The sequence below is a fragment of the Pteronotus mesoamericanus genome, unplaced genomic scaffold, assembly GCF_021234165.1.
Source record: "Pteronotus mesoamericanus isolate MK-2021 breed Mesoamerican mustached bat unplaced genomic scaffold, CSHL_Meso_final scaffold_1135, whole genome shotgun sequence".
Lineage (NCBI taxonomy): Eukaryota > Metazoa > Chordata > Mammalia > Chiroptera > Mormoopidae > Pteronotus > Pteronotus mesoamericanus.
In genome coordinates, this window is record NW_026555300.1 from 642,758 (window position 1) to 665,264 (window position 22,507).

At 41.3% G+C, this 22,507-nt stretch overlaps 2 non-coding genes across 2 annotated transcripts; one reads left to right on the forward strand and one right to left on the reverse strand.

Annotated features, from left to right (window-relative positions):
• Nucleotides 1–9,742: 9,742 nt before the first annotated feature.
• Nucleotides 9,743–9,906, forward strand: LOC129081628 (U1 spliceosomal RNA). Its single transcript, XR_008530325.1, has one exon. It is a non-coding gene; the product is annotated as a U1 spliceosomal RNA (small nuclear RNA).
• A 6,357-nt stretch (nt 9,907–16,263) lies between these two features.
• On the reverse strand, nt 16,264–16,370 carry LOC129081630 (U6 spliceosomal RNA). Its single transcript, XR_008530326.1, has one exon. It is a non-coding gene; the product is annotated as a U6 spliceosomal RNA (small nuclear RNA).
• Nucleotides 16,371–22,507: the final 6,137 nt, after the last annotated feature.

Below are 22,507 nucleotides of genomic sequence, written 5' to 3' on the forward strand. Positions count from 1 at the left end.
AGAGAGCACAGACAGACCACACAGGATCTTGTAGACCCTTCTAAAGACTTTCAGTTTTATTCAAAACCTGGTGGGAAGTTGGAGTTTTGAGCGGGGGACAGACATGATCTGGTTTAGCTGCTAGAAAGGATCTCTCAGGCTGCTCTGCAGGGAGAAACCCCTGTGGAGGGCACAGGGCAGTGTAGCAAGCCCAGAAATAGGGGACTGGGGAAGAGGCCTTGGTGGTGATTCAGGGGAGTAATGATTGGGGTTGGCTTCCTGCTTTAGTCATAAATTTGGTTAAGAATTGGACAAGTTTAATATAATTCTAACATGGCGGTGACAGGACTTGTTGAATGGATAATAGAAGGGGTATCAGAGGAAAGAGGAATCAAGGAAGATGCCTAGACTTTTGGACTAAGTAACTGGGTGAAGGGTGTACCCATTTAATTAATTAGGTGGAGAAGTCTTTGGGAAAAGTGGATTTAGGAAGGAGCTTACGAGTTCCAGTTTGTAGATGTTTGGTACCTGGAGTTAGTAGTTGAATAAACCAGTCTACAGTTCACAGGAGAGGTTGAATCTGAAAAATACACATTTGAGAGCCATCAGGGTAGGGAGGTGAAGGAAGCTAAAGACTGAGCCCCAGGGTTGTGGGGAGCATCCTTCACCTTCAAGTTTTGGGACCCTCTGTGGCTGTGCCAACCCGAGCAGTGGCTCTGCTGTGGGCCCAGCCACCTAGGAGTCCAGGACTCCCGAACTCCCTCACGAGTCCCCAGTCTGCAGGCTGAGCAGAAAGGGTAACCTTGGTTCTTTAAATCATTAACTCCTTGTCCTCTCATGCCGTACACCCTGCTTTCCTAACATTGCTATGGTGTGGTTCAGTGGAAAAAGTCAGCCTTCATCTCTGCACGTTCCCAGAGGCTCTGGGTGTCTGTGCCAGGAGCAGTGCCCTGGCTGTCCCCGTCTTTGAGGGCTCTGGCAGCGCCTGTCCTCAGTTTATTGTGTGTATCCCGGAGCTGGGCAGGAAACCCTGAGTGGGATGCAGTATTGCAGCAGAGGAAGTCAGGCGCCCATTTTTAACTTCTGGGAAAGCTGCCGTATTCGTAACTGTTGTTCAGTGTGTGATACACTGTGAAGTGTCTCCTTATGATCAAGTAGTTTACTGAAGCAGTTCTGTGAGGACCGGGGAAGCCTCACAAACCAGGGCTCCTGTACTAAGTGACCTGGTTTGGTGTCACCCCTGTACCCAGTTGGGCAGTGTCTACTTTTCTATTCCTAGCACGTGTGCGGTCACCCCCAGCCAGGGTTAAAGGGAGACAGGAAATGGAGACAGCATTCTCAGGACAGGTGTGATTATGTACTTTAGGTTACTGCAGTCCACATAAATAGAATATATGTATTTAAATACACAAGCACTGATGGTAAGTGTGTTTATAAAACAACGCAGAGTAGAGAGCCTGAGGTGTATTTGAGAAACCCTGGTTCTTCTCGCCGATGCAGTAAAGAATTACAGGTTAGTGAGCCTGTTAGTGTGCAGGCGGTTTATTAGTGAATGGGAGAGCAAAAGTTCAGATAGCTAAAAAGGCGTGGTTGGAGGTCCCCTGTGTGGCAAGAAAGCCATGAGGCAAAAAGAAGTCTTTTTGTAACAGGGTGCAGCTAGCCCCCCTCCAAAGGGGATTTGTAATGGGGTCCAGAAATTGGGGTGTCCAAGAAAAATATAGGATATACTCCCTCACCCCGGCCCCCCAAGGCGGGCTGCCGTGGGGATGGGAGACGTGGACCAGGGCCATTGAGTCACTTTGCATGTCAATAACAGGATAGCTTCATTCCTTGTATGCAAACATGGTTATTTTGCATATCAACAAGGCTAACCAGGAAGGTTCGCATAACTTTAACCCAGGATGTAACTGGGCAAGCAGCTCCCAGGTTGGAGCTCCTGGGGAAGAAGTTGGGACTTAGGTGGGGCAGCGATGCTAGAGGCTTTTGACCACATGGTTTTGGGAAGCAGGAAAGCAAGACGTTGCAGCCATGAAGGTGGCTCCCCGTCACAGCATGTGTGCATGAGAGCTTGGAGGTGGCTCCCCCATGCCGCGGGGGAGCAATGCGAAGATCATGCAGAAGGGGAGGAAAGACTCTTGCTAGTGGGCCAGCAGAAGGTGCCACGTGGGAACTGGAAAGAACAGGAGCACAGCGGATAGCGGTGGGAACCGCGAGAGGCCTGCCTAGACGAGTTCGGGACTTCTGTTTTCTTCTGAAGGACGATTTGCTGATACGTAATTCTTTACATGCATCAGCCAGAAGGGCCAGGTCTCCCTCGTGAACATTTTGTTCTGAGGATTTATATAGTTGGCAGGTTGGGGGTGAAGAAGTTACATATTAATTGACAAGTAAAGGTGGTGCCAGCTTTCCCGGGGAGACAGGACTACCCAAAGTAGGTGTGTGTAGGGGTCTGTTAGCCCAAATTCTTATCTTGCTCTAGACTGTTCATTTTGTGTACTTGTCGAGAGGCAGGCAGTTAACCAGAGTTGTTCATGGGCTTTTTCTTTGGGCGCGGTAGACTTCCTCCCATTCCCCCTCCAGGCCTTGGAATGAAGACGCAGTTTTAAGGGGTTCCTTTTCCCAGCTATTGGAGATGATACACACCGACTTTCAAGGGCTTCCCCGCGCCAGGCCCCCCGCCCCCCGCCCCCCGCCGCCAATACTATTTTGTTCAGAATGTTTGGCAGTCTTACTGAACCAGGCTGAGTTACTGGGTCAACGGGTGAGCCTTTGCTATTAGCCTCCTGTATTAAGTCCTTTGTTAGATTGCAATGGTGAGGGCCCTGCCTTTATTTCCCCTGTGGCCGCTCATTCCTAGCTGCTACTTAAGTATTAAAAGGCATTGCCTGGCAACCAGGATGCTAGTTGCTGGCCAGCAACGGCCAGCCAAGCAGTCTCAGGGTTCCTCCTGTGCTGTCTCCTGCAACAGAGTCATAATGGCGGACTCTGACAGCGGGAGGTGTGTGGTGCTGGCCATGGGAGACATGTCAGGCGGTCACAGCAAAGGCAGACGGGCTGTTGGTGAACATGGAGCTTTCACAGAGAACTGGCCGAGGATCATCTCAGCCCAAAATAAATGCTTCAAAATGCCTTAATTCAAGTCCAAAGGCAATCGTGTTCGAGACAGACAACTTAAATAGTTTTAAGAAAATCCCCTCAAAGCATGTGTCTTTATAACGGAATCTGGTGTCTTGGGCTTCTCTTCTCTGCTTTTTATCTGGGTTAAGATGGCCCTGAAGCACATGTGAACACTGCTATGGAAGCATCGGGACTGGTGTTTCAGAAAGCCCCTTATCTCAGTGCTCTTGGGGGCCATAGCAGCCTTGTTGTTCCTCCTGAGAACGTCATTTTCCTGCCCCCCAAAACCTTGCTTATTGCATGAACTCTAAATATTTAAGTACACCCTTTAGGACCATTATAATAATGAAAAGTGATACTTCTGTAGAGATTTACTGTAGGGAACCTTGTCCCACAAAATTCCCCAGAGCCGCGGATGAAATAAATCTACCAACCCATGATCTGCCTGGGGAGAAAAGACTGGCCAATCTCTCAGGGGAGAAGGGCCCTGAGCTCCTTTTCCCCTTGGTGTTTATTGAGTTTAGCAAGTAAGGGAGTGCACGGCATGCACATATAGCTCATCAATCAATGTCACATAGTGTTGACCAAAGGAGAGATATTGTTCAGAAGTAACAACTGCAAGAATATAGGGGTTGCCTTAAATCAGGGTCTGTTAGATAGCATGACACTAGATGGTCAGAACAAGCTTGTGCTTTGAACCTAAACATCCAGTTTACATCAACTCAATTAACTAGAAGACATTATTTTTAGCAGGACAGGCTTTAAAGGAAATAATGCATTATTCTTCAGGCCTGATTTCTCGGGGGGCTGCCTGTGCCCATATGAGTTCATGCCTGCTGGCCAGCATTCCTGGTTTTCCAGTTGAGACTTACAGGTCAGACCTCGCTCACGTGGAGCTACAGACCCCAGTATCAGGCAGGGTGGTTCCCCACAGTTTACAATAAAATCATACACATTCTAGAAATAAGATACCATTCCCTCTCCTTTCTGGAGAAACACCTTTTCTGCATCTAACACATTTTTTGAAACACAGAACCTTCTCAGTAAGTACTTACTGTCACGAGTAACTACATACACTCAGTCTTTCCAGTCTCTTATTCATTCCTACTTGAAATTTTTTGCCCTTTAGAGTCCACATAAAAAGATATCATCTCATGAAACTTCTCCAAATTGTATTAATTTATCAATTTTAAGATTTCATTTATTTTTAGAGGGAGGGGAAAAGAGGGAGAAAAACCTCTCTTGCACAACCCCTTCCAGGGACCTGGCCTGCAACCCAGGCATGTGTCGACTGGGAATCGAACCAGCAACAATTTGGTTCGCAGGCCGGCGCTCAGTCCACTGAGCCACACCAGCCAGGGTTCCAAATTGTATTATTTAAAGTAAATTTGTCCTGTGTTTTTTTGTTTTTTTTTTTTTGTCTGCCTAAAGATTTTTTAACCTAATGATGGAACTTTCCACCCTATTATATTTAAGGCTTGCATGTTCCCTACACTGGTTTATAAACTTCTGAAGGTTTAAAGCCATTTTATAGGATCTATGCTGATTATTACAGTGCTTTGCATATTGTAGTGTAATAGCATGTGTTACTGGAAGGTGAATGTTATCTCTTGAACTTTATATGCAGGGTGACTTTAATTCTCTGAGGTCTGGGCCATACATGAACTCTTCTTTATATATTTATCTGCCTTTATGCCGTACAGATTTGTTTTTACATTGCTGTACATGCTTTGTTGAAGTCTCACATATAAGAAAACTGTACCTTACATTTAAATTTACTGGGCGAAGGGTATCTTTTCAGGTAAAAACAACATAGGGAATTTCCTAGGGTCCTTAGACCTTGGTTGTTTGATGCCATACAGTCTCCTTCCTGAGCCTTTTTCAATGAGGGTAGAAGACGCCCAACTGATCTTAGCTTATCACTCCCACCTCAGCTTTGTGCTGTGTGGCTGGTGCTGGATGGCCAGGATTGGTTTGGAATTTGGGAGCTGTCTGCTTTCACGGAACTTGCCCTTCTTAACAGAAAATAAATCAGTAGCTAGGCACTAAATCTGTTCTATTTTATAAGTACTTCCTTTGGAAAATATAAATTAATCTCTCAAAGGAAAGTGAGAAGTCTCACACTGGGGAAGGGGGTCCCCAGAGCAAGAACAGCAGGTACAGAAGCCGTGAGGTGGGGTGGGGCGGGGACCTGGTGGCTGGATCTGAGGGAGTGAGGGGGAGTTGAAGGAAGGAGGTGAGAGAAATAATGAGGGGTTAGATCTTGTGCAGCCTAGAGGTCATTGTGAAGATTTCTGCTTTTTTATGAAACAGAAAAGCATTCGTGGATATACAGCCAAGTTAGAACTCTGTTCACCTTATATTTTGAAAAGATTTCCCTCTTGCTGTTTGTTATAAGTTGACTTCCAGCAACCGGTGTGAGGTCGTGCTAGTTTGACCCAGAGGAGGCGGTGGAGGTACTGGTAGGTGCTGGATTCTCATTATAATGTAAACGATTTGCTGGTGGATTGGGTGTGTGGTGTGAGAGACAGACCCCTAAATTTTGAGCGTGACAACAGAATGATGAAGATACTCTTAAATGAGATGAGAGAAATTCTAGGCCAGTCAAATCAGAGGAAAGAGCAGGAATTTGGTTCTGAACATAAGCTTCACATTCGTCACTCACGTGGAGGGAGTAGGCAGTAGGACCTCAGTGGGACGACCCAGGTTGAGATGTGAATCTAGTAGCTGCTTCACAGAGATGGAATTTAAAGTTGTGATTAGATGATATCACTTGCAGAGGTACTAAGTTTAAAAAAGAGCTTAGGTAGAGACCTGGAAGGAAAGGAGGAAGCATCAAGGGTATGGATGCGAGTGGCAGACACAGGTGGTCACTGGTGAGAAACAGAGCGGGGTTAGGAATCAGGCAGACTTGGATTTCAGTTGCCATTCTGTGCCTGTGAAGTTATTCGATCCTAATCTCATTTCTTTTATCCATAAAATGGTGATTTTAATAGGAAATTTGGACTTAGAGTGGCATGGGTTCTCGTCAAAACCTAACATGCTCAAAAAATAATGCCTCATTTTTTCCGCATCTATACTCATGAGTGATATGCCACACACTCACCCGTTTCTCATGATGATTCAATAAGTCACGCGATGAACAAACAGCACCACTTAACTCTATCTGCCTGTGCTGTGCCCAGGCCCGGAGCTGCAAGGCCTCGGGGCTACTTGGCTCCTACCTCTCCTCATCTTGTGTCTGCTGGGAGCAGTTAACAGCTGCCTTGGATGCTGGGAACCCTTTATTTCAAAGGCTTCATTGCATCACCACAGGACGTGATAGTGTCATATCTGTTTTGAGTGAAATGTCTTCTGAGAGAATAAAATTTGTGGTGAAGGGGCTTCAATGTACGTCCTCCCCATCTCCCTCAGTCTGTCTCTCTGCCCCACCATACAGTGTCCACCTGATGACAAAATAGATGCTCCATTTGATTAACTGGATCACCAAATGTTGGCAATTTAATGAAAGACTCACTCATCATGTCTTTGGAGATTACTGTAATTAATTCAAATGTTTATTAAAATTTTTTTGGAAGATCAAGATTTCATAGATAATGGAAAGGAAGAGCTTCCAGGGTTGTTTTTTCCCCCCAATCTGGCATGCTCTAGCCATCATATCATATCACAAAGTGCTTCCAGGAGACACATGAAGGGAGGCACTTTGTTCAGGCAAGATTCAGAGAGGAGGCCATTTACAGGGTGCTGATGACAAGGGTTCAGAAAGTGATACATGCTTCTCAGGGTTGTAATTATTTTGCTGAATCAGGTGACTTCTATAACTCAGCTATGCTATGCTTCACTCTTCCTGTTTCACTTGACAATGCCCAGGTATCGTCTTCAACAAGACTATTTCTGATCTTTGCCTAAAGCAGTCGCTAGATGCCACAATTATGTGCTGTTCCCCTACATTCAAGGTGTGATGACTTAGTACCTACTGTGCACCAGGCATTGACCAGGTATGTGTATGCATGGGCGGGGGGTGGGTAGATGGAGGTGGATTGTGGGATAGAGAGACGGACTGCAGTGTAACGAAGGTGACATCACAGAAAACACAGTCTCAAAACTAGAGCTGCCTTTGGAATATAGACCTTAACCTAGTTAAGAAAACTCCCCCATTCTTAACTTCTAAAATCTGAGATCCTGCACCCCACCCCTTTTTCCTTTGTGATTCATATATACAGTAAAAGATTTAGGTGCAAACATAATGTACAGGTAATGCATTATAGAATTGTATGGCGAAACCTATATAATTTTATTAACAAATGTTGTTCCAATAAATTCAATAATAAAAAAATAAAAGATTCAGTTGCAGACATGTGAGGAATGGGAGAATGCTGCAGGTAAGCATCCCTGCCTAAGCCCTGCCCAGCTGGGTCCATACTGGCAACATGTGGCACAGTGGCCCAGGACTTCCCAGCAAGGCAAGGCATGTCCTGGCACACTTTCTCTCTCTCTGATCCGCCCCCCCACCCCCCCGCCCGCCCGCTCGCTCCATCTTTTTCAGATTTCTCCGATCCCTCTCTCTGCTTTCTCTGATCTTTTGTTTGATGTCTTTCTGATATGTCTTCATCTCTGATCTCTAATTTCCCTTTCCCCCTCCTTTCTCTGATCTCTCCCTCTCTCCTCTTTCAGATCACTGATTGTCTGTTTTCCCATCTCCTTTCACTGATCTCCCTCTCCTCTTTCTCACCTCTGATTTCTTTCTATCTTATCTCTTTCACCTGTATGATTTCTTGTCTCTCTGCTTTCTCTTCTTGTTCACATCTCTCTCATCTCTCTGATTTCTTTCCTTCTCCTCTTTCATCACTGATTTCTGTCTGAGCTCTCTTCTTTTTCAGATCTCTCTCTGCTATTTATCTTTGCTCACGAAGGTTTCTCTCTCCCTTGTCTCTCTAATCTCTATCCTCATGTTTCTGATCTCTGATCTATCTTCTGTGATCTGTCTCCCTCCCTCCCTCTTTTTTTAAAAGATTTTATTTATTTTTAGAGAGGGGGGAAGGAGGGAGAGAGAGGGAAATGAAACATTGATGTGTGAGAGAAACATTGACCTGGCCTGCAACCCAGGCATGTGCCCTGATGGGCAATCGAACTGGCAACCTTTTGATTCACAGGCCAGCGCTCAATCCACTGAGCCACACCAGCCAGGGCTCTCTCTCTTCTTTATAAAATCTGCTTCTCCTCCCTATAATCTCTCTTCTCCCTGGATCTCTCTCTCTCTCAACTGCCTGATTACTCTTCCCTATCTGATCTCTCTCTCCCATTTCTGGTAGCTTTTTTGCACTGATCTACCTCTGCCTCTCCTTTCTCTGACCTTGCTCCCTAGATTACACTGGACTGTAATAAATTGTGAGGTTACGAGGTAGGCCCTTCCACCAGAGCCAAAGATGTAGCCAAGGAGGACTAACTTAGAGTTTATTAGACTAGACAGACTACATGGTGAGTTGGTATGTATGCCTCTTCCTTCAGAGCCACCCATGAAGCCAAGACAGACTATACTAGACCAGACTAGACTACACTAGGCAAGACTAGAGTGCGAGGTTGGTAGGTAGGCCTTTTCCCCTAGCACTGTTCATGGACCCAACATAGACTAGACTAGACTAGAGTAGGCTCCACTAGACAAAACTAGGCTAGACGACAAAGTGAGTCTGCTAGGTAGGCCTTTTCCTCCAGAGCCAACCATGGGGGCAAGACATACTAGACTAGACTACACTAGAGTGTGAGGTTGTCCAAGAGCCCTCTTCCTCCAGAGCCAGCCATGTTGCCAAGGGAGACTATACTACACTAGATTCAACTAGACTAGGCTAGACTATAGTGTGAGGCTGGAAGGTAGGCTTCTGCCCTTAGAGCCAGCAATAGAGGCAGGGAAGTTAAAGACTTATACACTGAAGCCTACAAATAATTGCTGAAAGAAATTAAAGACTGAATAAATAGAAAGGCATCCTGTGGTCATGAATTGAAAGATTTAATATAGTTAAGTAGATAATACTCCCCCAAAATTACCATTGCAATCCCTATTGAAATTACAGTGGCATTGCAAGGGATCCCAACAGCCAAAACAATCTTAACGGAACAATACTGGAGGTCTTATGCTTCCATAATTTTCCAAACCTACTACAAAACTACAGTAATCAAAACAGTGTGCTGGCTTAAATATGGACATACAGGTCAATGTGAAAAGTAGCTCAGAAATGAATCCTTGCATATACTATCAAATACTTTGACAAGGGTTACATGATCCGTAGCTGGTGAAAGGACAGTCTTTTCAACAAAAGGTGCTGGAAAACTGGGTGGCCACAATGAAAGAAAAAAAAATAGACAAATGAGACTTTATGAAACTTAAAATATTTTTACATCAAGAGACGCTATCGCCCTGGCGGGGTGGCTCAGCTGGAATAATAGCCTGTAAACCATAAGGTCGCAGGTTCATTTCCCAGCCAGGGCACATGTCTACATTGCGGGTTAGATCCCCTGTCAGGGGTACGCATAAGGAAACAGATCAATACTTCTCTGTCCTTATTCTTCCCTTCCTCTCTAAAATCAGCAAGCATGTCCTCAGTTGAGGAAAAAAAAAAAAAAGACTATCAACAGTAAAAACTCAACTCACATGCTTGTCTGGCAGGAGAGAGAACATGATAAAGAGGGTGGTTTTTCCAGGGTGAGGCTCCTCCATTGCACTCTAGGTGTGCTGAACCCTGTGATTTCCCCAAATGTGGGAAACTCAACTTCATAATTTGTAGAAGTAGAGGACTGCATTCATGCTTTCCTCTAGGGGTAAAAAGAAAAAAGAAAAAAGTCAAACTAGCAGAAAACATCTCCAAATCCCATATCTGATGAGGGATTAATATCCAGAATACATACAGAACTCCTTAAATTCAACAACAAAATCCAATCCAATTCAAAAAAATGGGCAAAGAACTTGAACAGACATTTCTCCAAAGAAGATATACAAATGGCCAATAAGCACAGGTAAAGATGTTCAACATCACTGATCATTAGAGAAATGCAAATTGAAGCTATGAAATACCACTTCATACCCGTTAGGATAGCTATTGTGAAAACAAGTGTTGACAAGGATGTGGAGAAATTACAATCCTTGTACACTGTTGGTGAAATGTAAAATGGTATAGCTACAGTATATAAAACAGTATAGAGGCTCCTCAAAAAAATGATAAATGCAATTACCACATGACTCAGTAATTCTACTTCTGGTATACACTCAAAGAGAAATGAAAACAGGGCCTTAAAAAGGTATTTCTACACCTATGTTCATAACAGCATTATTCACCTTTGTTAATACATGGACACAATCCAAGCATCCATTAACTGATGAGTACATGAGCAACATATGGTATATGCATAAAATGGAGTATTGCATAGGCCTAAAAGGGAAAGGAGCTCAGACGCATGCTGCAACATGAATGAACCTTGCGGACATTACACTATATGAAATAGCCTTTGAAAAAGGAACAGAACTGTTTTAAACTTGAAACTTACAGAAATATATCTCCCTAGAACAGTTTTTTACAGAAATTAGAATTTATACTAGGAGTGACTGTTATTTCTTTTAACTTATAGAAATCCGGTTCCTAAAGCCTAGTTGTTTACAATTCTGAACCTCAACTAATATATCAAGACAGAGAAACAGAAAACCAAAGTCCAATCATGAAATCTCAATATATATTCAAAAATTGACACTATACAAATTGAAATATATTAATTACCTAATGAAGAACTGAAGATAACCACCTTAAAGTAGAAAAGTAGAAAATTATGACAACTACTTAACATCAGCCAATCTGTGAATGACCAAAATGAAGAGAAAACATAAAAATAAACCAAACAGAAATGGGAAGCTGGAAAACACAATACTCAGATTTACAGGGGAATCATCATGAAAAGATGGGACCAAGCTAGTGAATATTAAAATGTGTGCAGAGTCCATTAAAAATTTCAGCACAGGAAAGCCAACAAAAATGTGGAATAATGAAGACAGCTTTAGAAACTCATGGGACACTAACAAATAGACCACTTTCCAGCATAAGTGGACCCAATAAAAACAGGATAGTAATTGGAGATTCTGACATTCGGAGAAAAGAGACATACAAATTCAAGCAGCTCACTAAATTCGAGGAAGAATGTAACATAGTGAACAGAAAAAATTATGATAAAATAGCCTGAATACTGCACAAATACCCTGAAAGATTAAAAAAAATATATATGTGTCATGGAAAAGACAGGTTCTCAAGAATTATTGTTGGTTTCATCAGAAGAAACCATATGAAAAAGAATATGAAATAAAATATTGAACTAATAAAGGAACAAAAACTATTAACCAAGAATACTGTATCTGACAAGACAGAACATCAACAATGGAGAAAGACATTTCCAGCTCAAAAACACTGAAGACTATCATTTTCAAACATGCCCTATGAAAAATGAGTAAAAAAATTCTTCTCAATGTAATAAATTTCTAAACACTAAAGCATATAAACATATAAAAATGTATACATGTAAATATATACACAATAAATAATTGTACGTAGTTTAATGATGTAACACAAATCACTTTGCTCTCTCTTATAGAACTTTAACAGATACAAGCAATAAATTCTTACATCTATGTTATAAGACACAAAACAAAAGATATAATGTGTTATCAATAACATAAGTTGGTAGATGGACAGAGATGGCAAGTAGTAGAGAGCAACTGATGCTATCAGATTAAAGTATGTTATAGCTTTAAAATGTTTTTAGTACCCCCACCAAGGTAGCAATAAAAAAATAAATGATCTCTCTTAACAAGTGACAAAATTGTGTACTGTAAAATCATATAGAATCCACACTTCAAAAAACAACAGAAATCAAACACATTTTTCAAAAGGCAGAATATAAAATCACCCATGAAGTTGGTTGTTTTTGTACAGTAACAAATGAATGCAAAAAAACCAAGATAAGAATGTAATTACCTTAACAATGGCATGGAGCAGGAAAAAATATTTGAGTTATCTTCATGAAAATGGTGCACCACTTTTAGGATTAAAAGTATAAAATATTGCTGGTTGTATTTTTAAAAATCAGTAAATTCAGAAAAAATTCAGTTTTTCTCCCCTTGCTTCTTGCAGATCGGCCACCATCATAAATGCCACAGTAACTAGCCTGACCAGGAAGTTCATGACCAACAGATTACTTCACCAGAAAGAAATGGTTATTAATGTCCTTTACCTGGGGCAGGCAAAAGCACGCAAGACAGAAATTCAAGGAAAACTAGCCAAAATGTGTAAGACCAACCAGATGTCAGTGTGTGTTTGGATTCAGAACCCATTTTGGTGGTGGCCAGACAACTGGCTTTGTCATGACTTATGATTCCATGGATTACACACAAACACAAAACCCCAAACATAGACTTGCAAGACGTGGCTTATACAAGAAGACCTCAAGAAAACGAAGATAGAATGCAATGAAGAATGTCTGGGGGACTGTACAGACCAATGTTGGTGCTGGCCAAAAAGAAGAGTAAAGAATCTTCAGTGACTTTATCAGTGGTGATTATTTAATTTTTCATGAGAGGATTAATAAACTAAGCATTAAAAAAAAAATTTATTCCATAATCCTAATAGTGTATTGGAATGCTAATAGTGTAGGCCATCAGTAGTACCTAAGGAGATCTAAATAGTCAAAGTGATACCTCAAAGAATGCCAGTAACACCTGTGGCAAATATAGTTTATTTTACAATACTGGCCCTGTCTCATGTGGCTCAGTTGGCATCATCCATCAGAACAAAAGTTGCCAGTTCAATTCATATGGAAAAGCAGCTTGGGTGGGCCCACAAGGCAGGTGGAGGAGAGTCTCTGGGGATCTCCAAGGCATGTCAAACAGCGTTAGCCAGGTTGATAGAGTCTCAGATATGGCACCAGCTTGCTGGCTCTGGAGATCTGTGCGGGGATGGTTTAGAAGAGGGACAATGGCCTCTGCTCACCTTCATGCCAGGCACTGCAGTCTTGCTCTGCCTGCTTCTGGTGCCCTTCAAGCTGCCACCCAGTTGCTGGAGCTAAGAGGGAGTGAGTCTGAGTAGCTGAGTATATGTGTGGGTTCCTTAGGAGGTACTACCTGAGACTCCAGATGTCTCTTCCACCAACTCAATTCCTGCTGGTTTTTGCAGCCAGAAGTTGTGGGGACTTATCTTCCTGGCATTGGATATCTCTGTTGGGGGACCTGGTGTGGGGCTGGGACTCCTCACTCTGTAGATAACCCTCCTGAATTTTTATTTACCACATGTAGGTGAGGGACCAGCCCATTCCATGTCTGCGACCCTCTTTCCAGTCTGGATGGATGTGGTTTATTTAATTCTGTAGTTGTCAGGTTTCCCATTCAACTTGATTTCTGATGGTTCTGAGTGATGGTTGTTCTATATTTTAGTTGTAGTTTTGATGTGGTTAGGCAAAGAGGCAAACCATGTCTGCCTATAAAGCCATCTTTACCTGAAACCAAAGCTAATAACTGTTAATTCACTAAAAGAAAAGATTATATGACATTTAGGTTTTTTTTGGTTATAATATCCAGAGAACAGGTAAAGAAGGAAATATAGTCACATGGGATTGCACCAAATAGAAAAATTCCTGGACATTACAGCAAATACTTAGTAGGTTAAAAACACAACTTGTAGAAAGAACAAAAATTTCTGCAAAGAATATACAATATAAGTAGTTAATATCCAGGTTATATAAAGAACTTTCACAAAACAACATGATAAAACAAGTAACACAATTTGCCTTGGCTGGTGTAGCTCAGTGGATTGAGTGCTGGCCTGCAAACCAAAGGGTCTCTGGTTTGATTCCCAGTCAGGGCAAATGCCTGAGTTGCAGTCTAGGCCCCCCAGTACAGGGGCGCACTAGAGCCAACCACACAATTATGTTTCTCTCCCTCTCTTTCTCCCTCCCTTCCTCTCTCTCTAAAAATAAATAAATATATATTTTTTAAAACCCAAAAACCAAGTAACACAATTTTTAAAATGGCCAAAGATATATTGTTATCTAATCTATAAGAAAAAAAAATGCAGGAATATACAATGGGATGAGAGAGATTCTTTCATAAATGGTACAAGAGAAACTGAACTAATACAAAAGAAATTACAAAACCACTTCCTTATGCCATGTAACAAAACTCAAAATGGATTAAAAACTAAAATATAAGACATGAAAACACTGGAAGAAAGGAGAGCTGATAAACTGCCATTGCTCTTACAGTCTTAGATATAACTTGTAGGCATAACAAGAGAAAAAAATAAACAATTGAGACTACAACAAAATGTTTTTGCACAGCAAAGGAAACCATCAAGAAAACAAAGAAACCAATCTACTGAAGGAGAAGATATCCACCATTGATGATAAATATGCAAAATAATAAAGAACGTACATAACACAAAAATCAAACAATCTGATTGAAAAATGTGCAGAGGACCTGAATAGATATTTCTCTAAACAGGGCATAAAGATGACCCACAGACATATGAAAAGATGTTCAGCATCTTTCATCATCAGAGAAAAGCAAATTGAGACCACAATGAAATACCACGACACACCTGTCAGGATGGCAATTATCAATAAATCGACAATGACTATTGCCAATGATGTGGAGAAAGGAGAACCCTCATGTACTGTCGGTGAGATTATAAATAAATTGGTGCAGCCACTATAGAAAACAAGATGAAAGTTGCTCAAACATTTATAAACAAGTAACATATGACACAGCAATTCCTTTCCTGTGGAGTTATCCAAAGAACAGGAGTACAAAGATTCAAAATGGTGTATATACACTTGTATCCACTGCAGCATTATTTTAAATAGTGTAGACACAGAAAGGAATAAAAAAAATAATGACCATTTTGTTAATGGTACTATACATTTGGGAATAAATGAAAAGATTTCATTATAGCCCTGGCTGATGTGAATCAGTGGATTGAGCATCACACTGCGAACAAAAAAGTTGCTGGTTTGATTCCCAGTTAGGGTATATGCCTGGGCTGCAAGCCAGGTCCCCAGTTGGGGGCGTGTGAGAGGCAACCAGTTGATACTTCTCTCCTTCTCTTTCTCCCTACCTCCCCACTTCCTAAAAATAATAAAATCTTCAAAAAAAAAAAAAAAAGATTTTATTTTAGTTGACAGATGAGTCAGCCCAAAAAAAGCCCAACCATTCTTAATATAACAATGGTGTGCACGACATCGATGTAACCTGGCAGCCAAGGAGTGTGGAGTAGAATGCATGTGTGCATGTGTGAACAATCATGATTTCACTGAACCAGTCAGTGGGAGCAGCAGACGCTGTTGAGCCAGCAACTGTACTGTATGGCCGATGCATTAAAAATGACTGAGCTAGTAGGGCAATGAATCTGCATCAAATTTTGCAATAAGCTTCAACATTCCTCCACAGAAACTATTCATGTGATTCAGGAGGCCACAGATTGGGGAACTGGTAACTGGCAGCTTTATCACAACAATGTGCCTGCTCAAGTGTCATGTCTCTTGCAGAGCTTTTGGAGAAACATCAAATCACCCGTGTCACTCAGCTCCCCCTACAGCCCAGACTTGGCACCATGAGACTCCTGGCTTTTCCCAAAACTGAAATCACCTTTGAAAGGGAAGAGATTTCACCCTGTCAATGACATTCAGGAAAATACGAGAGGGCAGCTGAACATGACTGGGAGTACTGTGTGAGGTCCCAAAGTACCTATTTTGAAGAGGACTGAGGCATCATTCTCCTATGTACAGTGTTTCCTGTATCTTGTATCTCCTTCAATAAATGTCTCTAATTTTCATATTACATGTCTGGATACCTTTTGATCAGACCGCGAGTAATGTCAAAAAAAATTGTATCTCAATGCATCTCCTTCAAGCCATGACTCATTATGTATTTATTCAAAATATGAACAGAACTGCAACTATAACTTCCATGTTATTAAATATTAATAAAGCTTAATTTTATACACAGTACGCTTTTTTTTAAAATTGTTCAAATACATTTGTCTCCATTTTCCTGCCACCACTTTCCCTGCCCCAGCCACCTCCACCCCCCACTCTCAATCTTTCTCCACTTTGGCTTTGTCCATGGGTCCTTTATACACCTTTCTTAAAAATATGGAACACTTCACAAATTTTCTTGTCATCCTTGTGCAGGGGCCACGCTAACCTTCTCTGTATTGTTCCAATTTTAGTATATGTGCTGCCAAAGTGAGCACTACATTGTATACTTTTTCAAGGCAAATTATTAACCAATTTCATTTCTGTCTATAGTATTAACATTTAAATTCCCATGTGTCAAACCAGACATTAAGGAAAACAAACAAACTAAATGTAACCATCATCCATGGACTGAGCACTTTCCTGTGAACCAAAAGGTCACCAGTTCAATTCCTGCTCAGGGCACATGTCTGGGTTGTGGGCCAGGTCCCTGGTACAGTGTGTGTGAGTCACCCAGTCGGTGTGTGTCTCATACATCCGTGTTTTTCTCCCATTCTTTCTCTCTCCCTTCCCATGTCTCTATAAGTAAATAATAAAATCTAAAAAACAAACAAACAAAAATACCCACCTACAGGACTATTATGCAAAACATACAAAGACATCTTCAACCTCAACAGTGACAAAAGAACAAACCTGGCTAAAAAGGGCCAAACACATTAACAGAAAGGACACCAAAATATACACAGACAGCCCTGGCTAGTATGCCTCTATTAGTCAGCATGCAGCAGCCTGCAGAGTAAAATGTTACTAGTTTGATTCCCAGTTGGGGCACATGCCTGGGTTGCAGGCCAGGTCCCCAGTTGGGTGCATGTGAGATGCTACTGATCAATGTGTCTCTCATGCATTGATGTTTCTCTCCCTCTCTTTCTCCTTCCCCTGCTCTAAAAATCAATACATAAAATATTTTTAAAAATACATAGGTAAAATGTTGGTATCTAAAAAGACCCTCCACACCTTATATCACTAAGGAAATTGATATTAAAAGAATGAAAATTTTAAAAAAGTGTACATTCAAGCAACATGAAACCCCTATTGGTAAGGTCAGAATCCAGAACACTGAGAACAGCAAATGCTGCTGTGGATGTAGAACAACCAGGACTCTCATTTCTTGCTGGTGAAATGTGAAATGGTACAGCCGTTTGGGAAGAGACTTTAGAAGTTCTCACAAAACTAAACATACACATTATATGATCCACAAAGCATGTAACCAAAGAGCTAAAAATTCTATCTACACAAAAGCCTACAAGGGACTATTTTTAGAAGCTCCATTTATAATTTCCAAAAATTTGAAGCAACAAAGATATCTGTCAACAGGTGAATAAGTAAACTGATATACAATGAAATATTATTTAGTATTATAAAGAGATAATTTATCAAGTCATTAAGAAACCTAAATTTAGAGAATTAAGAGAAAGAATTTGATCTGCCTGACCACCTGCTCGGCCGGTGGAGTGTCGGCCAGATATAACAAGGTTGCAGGTTATATACCCCCCCAACAGTATGCCGGAGTGCAAGTCTTTCCCTTAAAGGGCCCATACACAGACTCACTCGGACTCACCAGCTCTGGCCTCCAGCCTTGGGACAGCAGATTGAAAGGTGCTAGGGACATTCACGGAGGGACTCAACTGTCTGGCTTCAGGGCTGAGGCTGGAGGGGCCGCTTTCTCCCCCACACAAGTCTTGTCTGAGGCCAATATTCCTTTGCTGAGCCCTCCACATCATACAGCAAGAAGGCAGGTGTCACATCTGAGTCTCTGCCGACCTGGCTAATACTATACCCCTGCCCTGCTCACCTTGAGAATCCGCCCAAGCCACGTCCAGTGGCTTTTCCATACAAATGGCCCCTCTTGCCTCATGGTTCAGACTCTCCTCAATCTCTCAAACAAGCTGGATCTGGCCCCTGCGTGCCCCACAGGCCTCGACCCAATGGCCCAGGCCCCGCACTCGCTGCAGATGCCCTTGGATCACATCTTGGCCTCTCCTGGGGAACGCCAGGCCCGTCACAGGTAGAAGCCACCTGCGTATCGCTCCCTTTTGGTTGCCAAGTGGCCCCGGGCAGTTCGTAGGTGGTGGCTGACCATGCATCTCCAGCCAAAGTCCAGGGCCAGTGTAGCAAGTGAACAGGTCAAGGCCGTGTCAGATTACAACCCCACCACTTCTACAAGCGACACACTCAGGCGGCAGACTCAGTGAGCACCAAAGCCCCACTGAACATTTAACTAAACAGGAAGTGTCTAATACTGCTGTAACTAAATTCTTGCTGAAGGAGAACATTCGAGCATGTCGTCTCAACACTGCTGAATCCAAAAGCAGAGGTGTGACAAAGATCTATCTGAAAGTGAAAACACACAGGACACAATCCTGGGCAGCTTTGGACGGAAGAAGAGAGAGTAACAAAATGACAGCGATGAAGTCAGGTAATAAAAGAGACTTTTCCATGTGGTGAGCAATGTTCTAAAGTTGCCTACGGCAGTAATTTATTGAACAGCTCTATTAGGTCAATAGAGAAACTAAACTATTCTAAAACAAAGAAATTGGAGAATATAAACTGGAAATTTCTTATGTTACTTTCTACAAAGCAAAAGGACATTTTGAGGTAAAATGGGAAATTCGATTGTCTATTTTGGGGACGTGCATTCTGCTACAATAGAATTAGTGAGATGAAAGATTGTGGGGTCTTGTTTGAAGCCTCCATAAGGTTAGAAATTATAAGAAAATATGACACCTTACCCTGGGTTACTGGGATTTTGGCCACAAATTCTAGGATCTCAACCACTTCCTTCACAAACTGTTATAGGACAAAAATAAAACTTAAAAAAAAAAAAAAGTTTAACATACGATTTCTCAGCAACATGCACAGATTTTCCCAAGTTGCCAAAGCAATGGAAGAGGAGCCAGACCATGGCGGCCCTCACAGCTGAAGGGGCAGAGTTTGGCCCCAACATCTAGTAGGTGAGAGAAGTCACTAGAGTAAAAACAAAGTTCTGAAAGCATGTAGGAGCAGAGGACACTGTTGGATACTAGCTGGGCCTCTGTCACAGCAAAAGAAATAAACCTGGTTTTTTCAAAATCCTTTCCACAGAAGCACAGCTTCCCAAATTACACTTTAAGTTCGGGCTACATCTGTGACCTTGGGGATCCTCACCTGCGTCACCTGCTTCCCAAATCCCATCTACCTGGGTGGGCGGACATTGACTTTTTCTGTGCACATCCCCGGGCTCCTTCAAATGAAAGCTGACCAGGACTGGGTATGAGACAACAAGACCTGTTCATAAAATAAACTTTATTTTCGTAAGGATTCCACATTTCCAACCCACTTTTTCTGATCTGGTAAGAAGACTGGTAGAAAATTAAAATATGCAAGAAGATGGTTTTCCAAAATACTGTTTTCTGATAGCGCTTTAACTAGTCTAACTACGTGGACACTTTTCAGACAGTGAGTTCCTAATGACCATAGTTCTTGAAGCCTTTATTTTCTACGCGAGGTAACCTCTCGGTTCTCCCTTGCGAGCAAGAATCTGACAGTCTCCCATACAAAGTAGACTCCCCAAGAGATGTTAAATAAAGAAAACGAAACCCGGCGGGTGCAGCAGGAACTCTGAAGGCAGTCATCCTCACCCAGGGAGACCAGGTTCCTGTAGTTCTCCACCATCACGTCCGAGTACAATTTCCGCTGAGCTGAGTCCAGGCACTCCCACTCCTCCCCAGAGAAATCTACTGACACGTCCTTGAAGGTCAAGGATGGCTGGAAAGAGACAAGAGACACATTTACCAAGGAGATACCGGCAGAATTCTTAGTGTCAGCTCTAACATGAAAACTGTTAGAAGTGGTTTGACCGAGGAGATATCCTGCATCATTCAGTAACATCATTTTGATCCTGCAACACTCTAATGTATTTTCTAACACTAAGAAATGAGGATAATACATGTCCACAAATCCACTGCAAAGACATTACTTTTCAGGAAAATAAACTTTCAAATGAAGGAAGAGACACAGGCATATGGATTGTTGTGTGTTCTATTTCTATCATTCAGAATCAGCTGTGTATACTTCTCAGCTGGAAAGACATGGTGAGTTGGAAGTGTAAGTAACTTCTTTAGGTTTAATTCAGGCAACAAAAAAAGTGAAATTTTGTAAAAATGCAGATTCTGATTCAGGAGTTCTAGGATAGGGCCTGTGTTTCCACATTTTTAGCAAACTCATTTTTTACTAGTGATGCCACTGTCTGTGGTCCATGCGACATACTTCTGAATAACACAAAAAAGACAAGATTATTCATAAATGACTTTGAGTTGAAGGAATTTTATAAAATTTACATTTCTGAAGAAATAAGAAACATAGCAGTGATATTATAGCAATAATATTTTATTTGAAAACTTAGTACAGTTAATTTGAGAACAAGATTATTCTTCATACAGAAACATACAGTAAATGGTAAACCTTGAGTTTTCCTACAAACTTGATCTATAATTAAAAAAAAAAAACAAAGAGGCAAATACACATAAAGAAACCTCATGGATGTTCACTGCTGCGTTTATAATTGAGAAGAATGAAAACATCTTAAGAGTAAGAAAACAAAATAATATCAATTGTTAACATTTCATGCACAGACATACTCGTACATATGGATACTAGGTACAAATGAAAAGCTATAGAACACAGAATTTCTATATCAATATAATCAAGATTACTTTGTGATTTGGTAATTCTCATGAATCTATCTGTGGAAGATGCCCTTTGTGTTTTATAAACACAAAAAAGAGAAAACCACACATAATGATAGAAAAGAAGTTAGAGCTTAGTGTTAGTCTTTTATTTCTTTGAAAATGTTTGTGTATCATTAGTGGACAGCTAGATCTTAGAAATTTAACTGAATTAAACATATGCTTATAACATGATTCTTGTAAATTTTTTTGAAAATAGGAAAAGTGATAGAGTATGTCTGTGACATGAGTGTGGAGTATAATGAAAATTTACAGGAACAAGGCCTCATTGAAAAAGCCAATGCTCTCTAGGAAATAAAAGTAGGGCCTTCATTTCCCAAAGCAAACAGAAATTAAAAAGACAACAAAAGTTTCCAGATGAAATGTGACAGTTTTTTCACATCTCTCAATAATTCCCTGCTAAACCCTTGTTAATGATAAAGGAAATCTATTAACTCTACACTGAAGAGAGCACCTCAGCCAACTGCTTATCAGGGGGACCGGAACAATCCATATGTGGTGACTGAGGCACACGGAAGGGCATGTCCTTACTGGTGTGACATTCCTGGCAAAAATACATAACTAAGAAAATCATTATGTGAAAATAATCATAAGTAAACGTTTTCCCCAATGTCAACCAAGTGCCTTTCATGCTCAGTACACTAATAGAACATTTAAATAACATTTTGCGATGTATAATTCCCCAACTTTCAGGAAAAAACCCTTTTGTTTTAAATTTTTAACTCAATATTTAATTTATTTATATTTAGATGCTTGTTTTTTGTATTATAAAGGAATTTTATCATTTATTTTAGAACATATTACAGTACAAGAAATTTTATGTAACAACTCCTTCTAGAGTTACACCTTTAATACATAAGCATAAATAAAAGAATTAAGAATATTTATGCTTATGTATTAAAGAACATTTATATAATTATATAAATATGGAATTAGTACTACCCATGTATAATGTGCATCCCTGTATTTTCCTCAAAAATTTTGGCAAAAACTGCACATTATACATGGTGAAATACAGTAGCAAGACTTTCTTATCAATTCAGTGAGACAGTCCCTTCTACCAACTCTTCAGAATATTCAGAGCTATTCTGACTGATAAAATGTGCATTTTCCTACTCCCGATGTACAAAGCTGATTCTGCAGCCACAAGAACCTAAAACCTATAGTTTCCTTCTCCACCGATACCCGAGCCTCTGAGCCCATCCCAACAGATACGTTGGGCATGGAAGCCTTCCCTGGTTGATCTGTCATAGAGGGACTGTGTTCAGTGGTTGAGGGTCATTAATTAAAGGCAGGAGTTCTTCCCCTTGGGCCGCCTAGATAAACACAATAAAGAGAAGGCTCTGGACAAAGGAGAAAGGTATCGTATATAAACTGCTGACCTTGAAAATCACAAAAAGACAATCATAAAAAAGTAAAATGAAAACCACCTCACTATACAAGAATATCAAAAGAAGAAAAACAATGGTTGTTGGCTCTAAATCCACCGACGTCAGGGAAAAAAAGCAAACGTAGCTTGTGATCCAGGACACACCCTTTGCCTACCAGGGAAACAGCCAGTCGACTTGGTGGTCACGCTCCTGCTCTGGGTTTTCTAAGGGGATGATATGCTGAGGAGTCACGCCTACATT